Source organism: Triticum aestivum, chromosome 1D (assembly GCF_018294505.1).
Source record: "Triticum aestivum cultivar Chinese Spring chromosome 1D, IWGSC CS RefSeq v2.1, whole genome shotgun sequence".
Classification (NCBI taxonomy): Eukaryota; Viridiplantae; Streptophyta; class Magnoliopsida; order Poales; family Poaceae; genus Triticum; species Triticum aestivum.
The window spans coordinates 114,467,628-114,475,381 of record NC_057796.1 but is presented as its reverse complement, the minus strand read 5'-3'; positions in this window follow the sequence as shown (position 1 = coordinate 114,475,381).

Sequence of the window (7,754 nt, the reverse complement as noted above, 5' to 3'; positions counted from 1 at the left end):
GACGGCGACGGCAAGCCACAGCGCAGCAAGCACAAATGTCGCAATGATAACGAAAGAACGTGCAACACTGCGGTCAACGCCGGATTCAGCGGTCCCAAACCCGATCAAAGGAAAAAGCCCTTCAAGGAAAATAGAGACGGACCATCCAATTTAGACAAGATATTGGACCGGCCCTGCCAGATTCATGGCCACCCCGATAAGCCAGCTAACCATACCAACAGAAGCTATTGGGTCTTCAAGCAGGCCGGCAAGCTCAACGCCGAATACAAAGGGAGGAGGTCGCCCGGTGATAGCAACGACGAAGGGACTCACCAACCAAATACCGGGGGTCAGAAGCAATTTCCCCCCGAAGTAAAAATAGTGAACATGGTATACGTGACACACAACGCTACAAGGGAGCAGGAGAAGCACTCCCTCTGGACTGAAGATCATACTACGGCGACCTCAGCCGAAGCACAAAGCGGTCTTATTAAACTGCATACCTTGTCGGCCCTTAAGCCACCGGTCTCCATTCAACAGGATCGACCAATTCCGGAGCGGAACTAGCAGTTTGGCTTCTGCCGCCCACCTCATATACCTGCGAAATCTGTACCGCGCATACATAACTATGCACTTAAGATACCCTGGGCATCGGTGGAAGCACAACACGGACGAGCCTACAAACACTCCCATAACCTTTGTTTCTTTTCTAATTACTCTTTCCCTTTCATTATCCTTTACTACATGTCACGCAAAGGCTAAACATCTAATGGACTCTAGCGGAGTTCGGATCCGTACACTCACCTAGGGGCTATTTCCGTCAAGGAGTCCCCTCACCGAGGATAGGCGGCGCAGACGTGCGACAGGAGGTCCAAAACAACTTTTTGTAGACCGCACTCTTTATTTCGAGCCTGTAATGTGCCTTTTTCCTCCGCCTTCGACCCCGGGCATGTCAAATAGATGGGGTTGCGGCTTTGTTATCTATAAAATAAATATTGGCATATCACTCAGGTCCCAGTAAACATAATCCGTGTTCAGCATTCACTTTTTTCAAAAAAAAAACCCCGAATTTGGCTCCTGTGGTTGTTTCACATACATACCTCGGCATAACTTGCTAGGGGCTCGGTATGGGAACAAATGAGTTGCCAACAAGTCCGAACAGCTTTATAGCGTACTTCGGCGTCGCGAGTTTGGCCTTATATGCATCAGCTCCGAATCATGTCTTGGGTCAATAGTTGGGTTTCCCGGCTCCTGTGCTTGCTACCTTACGTTCCGCTCTATCGGCTAGGGTAGTAAAGGGAGAACTACTGTGATTGTGCTTCCGGTTCATCTGGTCAAGCACCTCAGTAGAGAAAGCCGAAAACTGACTTTCATGATGCGACGAGAGCTGGTCAACCACTCAATGACTTATTGGAATCTTTCGTGATTCCTTCCGTATTATACGAAGGACCTTTTTCTTCAGGTCATATATGTAACGCACCATATTGGAATAAGCCGTACACATACCAGGGGCTATATCGTAGTCCCCCCTATAAAACTCCTATGGCTAAGTGAAAGTGTTAACGCCCTATAGTCCGATTGCCTAGTTCACTACATTGACACCTCCTTAATGGACCAAGACGTTGGGTTAAGAGTGATCAAATGCTTTTCCGAACACCTCCGTACTTTATACGAGGGGGCTGAAGCCGACGACTGGAAAACTTTCAGATTAATACAAAAACGGCTACACAGGAGGAACAAAAGTTTTAGGCAAAACTAAAATATATAGCTTATCATAATATTGTCTTTTACAAATCCCCATACATTTCACTCGAATATCATGTTTTTTGAGCATTGACCCTCTATCAAGCGGGCACCCTCCAGGACGTCTTCGAAATAATGCTCTGGTGCGTGATGGTCCTTGCACTTGGGTGGACCCTTCGCTGCAACATCAGTGGCCTTCATCTTCGCCCAGTATGCCTTGACACGGGCAAAAGCCATCCGTGCACCTTCAATGCGCGCTGACCGCTTAACGACGTCAATACGCGGCACCGCGTCAGCAAGTCGCTGCACCAAACCAAAATAACTATCCGTTATTGGCTCGTTCGGCCACAGCCCGATCACGACGTCCTTCATGCAGAACCGGATAGTCTATGGAGCTCGGCCCATTGGGTCATCTGTTCATTCAGCAACAGTGGGCGTTTTGACGTACCGAACTGCGACCAGAAAAGCTTCTCTGTTGCATACCCTTCTTGCGCTTGGTAAAACTGCGCCGCATCGAAAGCACTCTTCGGCAAGTCCAACAACGCGTCTGGAGAACTCCACACTTTATTAAGTGGAGCATAATTCGGATCGCCGAACTTAGTTTGCAATAAAAAGGGCTTACCAGCCGCGATCTCCCCAGCTTGTCGGATCTCCTCCCGGGCCGCTCTAGATTCGGACCGCGCTTCTTTCGCCTCTCGCAAGGCCTTGTCAAGATCAACCGTTTTTTCTTTATTATCCTTCTCGAGGATTTTACAGCGGCTAGCGGCATCCTTTAGCTCACGCGCCATAGTGGATATTCTCTCCTCGCATTGGCGCCGAGCAGCTTGTTCGGCCTTTAGCTCGGCAGATGCCTTCTCGACAGCCGCATTATTAATCCGGGCCTGCTCCTTGGCCCGGGCCAGCTCAGCCCGGAGGACCTCCACCGCGGCAGCACCATCTGCAGTCATGCATATTTCAGTATACAATTCTTAGCGCCATGATCAAATAACAGGCACGTGCATGTAATGACGGCCCCTGAGACATACCTTGCACCTCGTCGAGCCGCCTGTTGATAAGCGTAATATCATCATCCGCTACATCAAGATTCCACTGCAGCTCTACAACCTCCGTAGTCCGGGCAGTCTCCGGGGGGTAACAGCCTATGTTCCAATTCATCAGATTATTTCTTGGGGATACCTTTTTGATCCTCTGACCGCCCCCCTTGGGAGGCCAATCAGAATCTCAGGGGCTACTACCTACACACAGGTGTAGTTCTAAAACACACTCAATGATTTTTTCAGTACAAACCTCTAGGCCTCTTAACAGGCTCGCGCAGGCTTCGTTCAATCCACTTTTCGCGGACAGAACCTTTTCAACCACCATACCCATCAAGGCACGATGTTCCTCCGAGACGGATGCCTGTCGCAGCATGTTCGTCAATATATCCGGCGCTTCTGGGCCTCCGGAAGCTGCTGTGGGAGTACGGCCTCCCTTCGAAGGGTTCCGCTCATCTGTCCCCAGAGTCATCTCTGGCTGTAAACTGGACAGTCTAGGGCCTTTATTGTTGGCCCTTGGATCCTGGGCTACCAAAGTATCACCTTCGGGCAGTATCTTCATCACCCCTCGCACCACTTGTTGATTAGGGGAGACCCTCCGGGACGACACCTCAAAGTCGTCCGCCTTATTGGGCGAGGAGACCGGAGGAGGTGTCTCGCTTTCCATCATCTCCCGAAGAAGATCCCCCGAGGAAGAGGATTGGTGAAGAAGACTGTCTGCCGAGCTGCAAAAACATATATTCTAGATGTTACCCTGGTAACAAGAAAGGAATGGGGTATGTTTAAAAAGCACCCTTGGTTCACTTACGATTTGGCTAGAGGCTTATCCTCATCATGGGACTGTGCGAAGTCGTCATCCTTCAAGCCCGAGCCGCCCGACTGGGGCACTTTGCCTCGCTTAGGAGCCTTTCCCTCCCAGTCTTTGGAAGCGGCCCTTTTCTTGCCATGGGACGGAGAGACGTCGATTCCTCCTTCTCTTTTGTCCTCGGATGATGGAATTCTGATTCCCCCGGACACAATGTTCGATATACCTCCGGGATGGGGCCCGCCCTTGGCCTTCCCGCTTTCCGCCTTGTCCTCCTCCATAGGTATCTGGTATGGTGCCGGGGCCAGCATCCTTGTTAGTACGGGATCCGCTGGGTCTTCGGGGGGGTGCCGAACACCGGATTCGCTCCGCTTTCTTTACCCAGCCCTGAAAAATGGTAGTTTGCTCAGTAACATATTTCGGCATGCTTAACTACAAAGTGTCTGGGAGTTGAGCGCTTACCGAGGTATCCGGATGATTGCAGTCGAGGCCGATGTCCTCGGTGGTGTCCGGCCACTGTTTTCGTTTCCCGAAAAACAACTTCCACATCCCTTTGTGCGTAGTGCCGAAGAAGTGTTGGAGGGTTCGTGGTCCTTCTGGATTGAACTCTGTAAGTGCATCTAGTGCCCCTTAGTGATTTTGGTGTATTGAAGACTTATAGGTTAAGGGACTAATGTGTTTATGAGTGTACACAGGTCTATAAGTCTATGAGGAGTTTGATATTTACAGAGAAAGTCGACCCCTAAAAATGAAGTTCTTCGACTGAAGACTTTGGATTTCTGAAGACTTTCTGAAGACTTTGAAAGTGAAGAAATTGGTGTAGCCTTGAAGACTTGGTACTCATTTGAGAAACATGGAGCGTGAAGACTTTTGTTTTCGTAGTTTCATTTTCTCTTGTCATTTGAGAGCATCCCATCCTCCGAGGACTTTGAGCGAAAATCATCAAGTGAGGAAAACCCAAACCCAAACACCTACAAACCCAAAGTGATTGAGCATCATTGAAGAGATTGATCATGCGTGGATTCGACGCTTGTTACCTTTGAAGACTGTGCTTCTTCTAGACGGTTAGGCGTCATGGTCTAGAGCATCCAAGAGGAATTGTGGATCGCCGAGTGACCGAGTTTGTGAAGGTTCGGAAGTCACCTGAAGACTTACCACGAGTGATTGGATGAGGTCTGTGTGACCTTAGTTCAAGGAGAATACAGTGAGGGCTGTGTGTCCGGGACTGTGTGTCCTCAGGTTTAAATACCTAGCCGCTCCAACCAGATGTACAACTGAGACAGCAGTTGGAACTGGTCTACCAAATCATTGTCTTCACCAAGCCTACTGGTTCTATTTCCTCAACTCTTTCATTTCCTCATAACTGTGTTGTGTGCTTGTCATATATGTGTTTGAAGACTTTGACTGAAGACTTTCTCAATTTCCTGAGTTCAATTTCTTCAGTCTGTTTGTCTTCATCCTGTGTTATCCTGTGTTTACGCTTTCTGTACTCTGTGCTCGTCTTCATTTCATCATGATGACCATGCTTGCATTATGTTATGTTTACTTTTGAGTACTTATTCTGCTGCAAGTAGTTCTTCACTAAGGAATTTCCTCACTCGCAAATTCCTCAGTGAAGAATTCATAAAAATCACCTATTCACCCCCCTCTAGTCGATATAACGCACTTTCAATTGGTATCAGAGCAAGATACTCCCTTGTTCTGTGTGATTTTGGTTTAACCGCCTGGAGTTTTAGTTATGTCGACCACATGAATGAAGACTGTGTCATGCCCCATCTTTGATGGTCACGAGTATCCCAAGTGGAAGGCCATGATGAAGAAGCACCTCATGGCGATGAACAGCGAGCTGTGAACCGTCACTGAGATTGGTCTGACCGATCTATGCAAGATGGCGGAAGCTGATGACATTCGCAAGTACACTCTTCTCAATCTCACGGCGAAGGACGTCATCTGCTCCTGTCTGTCTCAAAATCAGTTCAGGAACATCATGCATCTCGATCATGCGAAGCTTATCTGGGACCGTCTCTCTGAGGTCTATGAAGGTCATCGAACCCGTCATGATCCTTGGTTTGAGGACTTCAGGGAATCTCTCAAAGCGATGACATTCGAACCAGAATCATCATCCTCTTCATCATGCCTTATGGCAAAAAGTGCTGAGGTAACTGAATGCTACCTATCCGAGTGTAGTGATGATGAATCTGGTGATGAATTTGGACCCAACTATGTCAAACTTGCTTCCCTTGCCACTAAACAACAAAGAGCTTTGGAAAAAGTTCAATACATGCTAAATAGGAGCGATGATATGTTGGGTGAAGAAATGGATCAGTCAAAAGCTTTGGCTGAAAGTCTTCAGAGACTTCATACTAAGTATGACACCCTTCAAGATCAACATAACACTCTCTTATCTGATCATGAGAAGCTTTCTTATGAATTTGTTCAAAGAAAGAAAGATCTTAAGAAGCTAAGAGTGAGTTATGAAGATCTTAAGAAGGAGCGCGATTCATTACTTGCTCAACAAATCAGCGCTGCTCAGGAAGAATTTGTTCCTCCATGTTTGAAATGCATTGAACGTGAATCTGCTAATTCTTCACCTGAATGTTCAAATGCTTCTAATGCTACAAATTCTTCAACTGCCTCTGCTATCACTAATTCCTCATCTGAGGATATTTCTAGTATCACTAACGATGCAGGGCTGAAGGAATTGTACATGACAGGCATGTACAAAAGCCTCAAGGGGCATCAGACTCTTTGTGATGTGCTTAAGAAGCAGATCCTCAACAGGAACCCTAGGAAAGAGGGTATTGCCTTTGAGAGGAAACTCAATGCTGATGGTACATATTGGAAGCCTGAGCAGTACCCCAAAACCTCATGGGTTGCTGCAAAGGGACCTCCAGTTGATCCATCTAATTTATCTGGCTTTACATGTCAATCTTCTCATTCTTCTGATGAGTCATTTGACTACAACTATAAACTGTTCAAAAATCAGAACGGTGAAGTATTTGCTAGATATGTTGGCACTAACTGCAGGAACGGTTCCCCTATGAAGAAAATCTGGGTTCCCAAAAGGTGCCTTGAAAGTCTTCAGGTGAATGTCCTCATGACACCACCTGTGAAGAATAGGAACCCCAGATCAAATTCTTCATATGGACCAAATTATTCATATGGATCCAAGTCCTCACATGGATCATATTCCTCAAAAGGATCAAAGTCCTCATATGATTATCATCGTGCTAACAACTTTGTCTCGCAGGGAAGAGCTAAGGGCTATGAATATGAGCATTATTCTTCTAACCATTATGTTCATAAGTCTGCGAAGAATTTCTCTGCTTATTCATATGCTTATCCTAGCTCCTCTTATGTGAAACGAAATGGGCTGGCTTCTATGCCACCTTTCTCATATGGAGCTCGCAGAGTGATGAACTCTTTGCCACCCCTTCAGATGTGGGTGGTGAAGAAAAAGAACTAATCTCTTCTGCAGGGTCAGGTCTCCAGACGTGCTCAAACGTCTGAAGAATTTGCTGGAGACCTGAAAAGTGCCTGAAAGGACGCAGGCTAATCATGAAGAAATGAACTTTCATTTCTCACGTCCTCATACTGCTTTATCTGTTCTATTACTTGATGAAATTGATCTGATGAATTGATGTCATATTCTTCACTGATGAAGTATATGAGTTCGTAAGCTGCACTAATTCATCTGCAGGATGATCAACCCAAAGCCACTGAGTGGGTCCTCGATAGTGGATGTACAAATCACATGACTGGTGACAAGAATCTATTGATGGATGCTCCCTTATCACCATCTCATCTGAAGCATATCATCTTCGCTGACAAAGGCAAAAGTCAGGTATTGGGTCTAGGTAAGGTTGCGATCACAAAGGATCGACACATGGACAAAGTCATGCTTGTCGAGTCCTTAGGATACAACCTCATGTCTGTCTCAATGCTTTGTGATCTTGATATGGTTGTTGTCTTTGGCAAGTATCGTTGTTTTGTGGTTATGGAAGCTGACAATTCCAAAGTCTTCGAAGGCTTTAGGAGAGGAGACTTGTATATTGTTGATTTCTCTACAGGACCGCAACCAGCCGTGTGTCTACTTGCAAAAGCTTCAGAAGGCTGGCTCTGGCATCGACGACTTGGTCATGCAGGCATGAGGAATTTGCACACGCTTGCGAAGAAGAAGCATGTTATTGGCA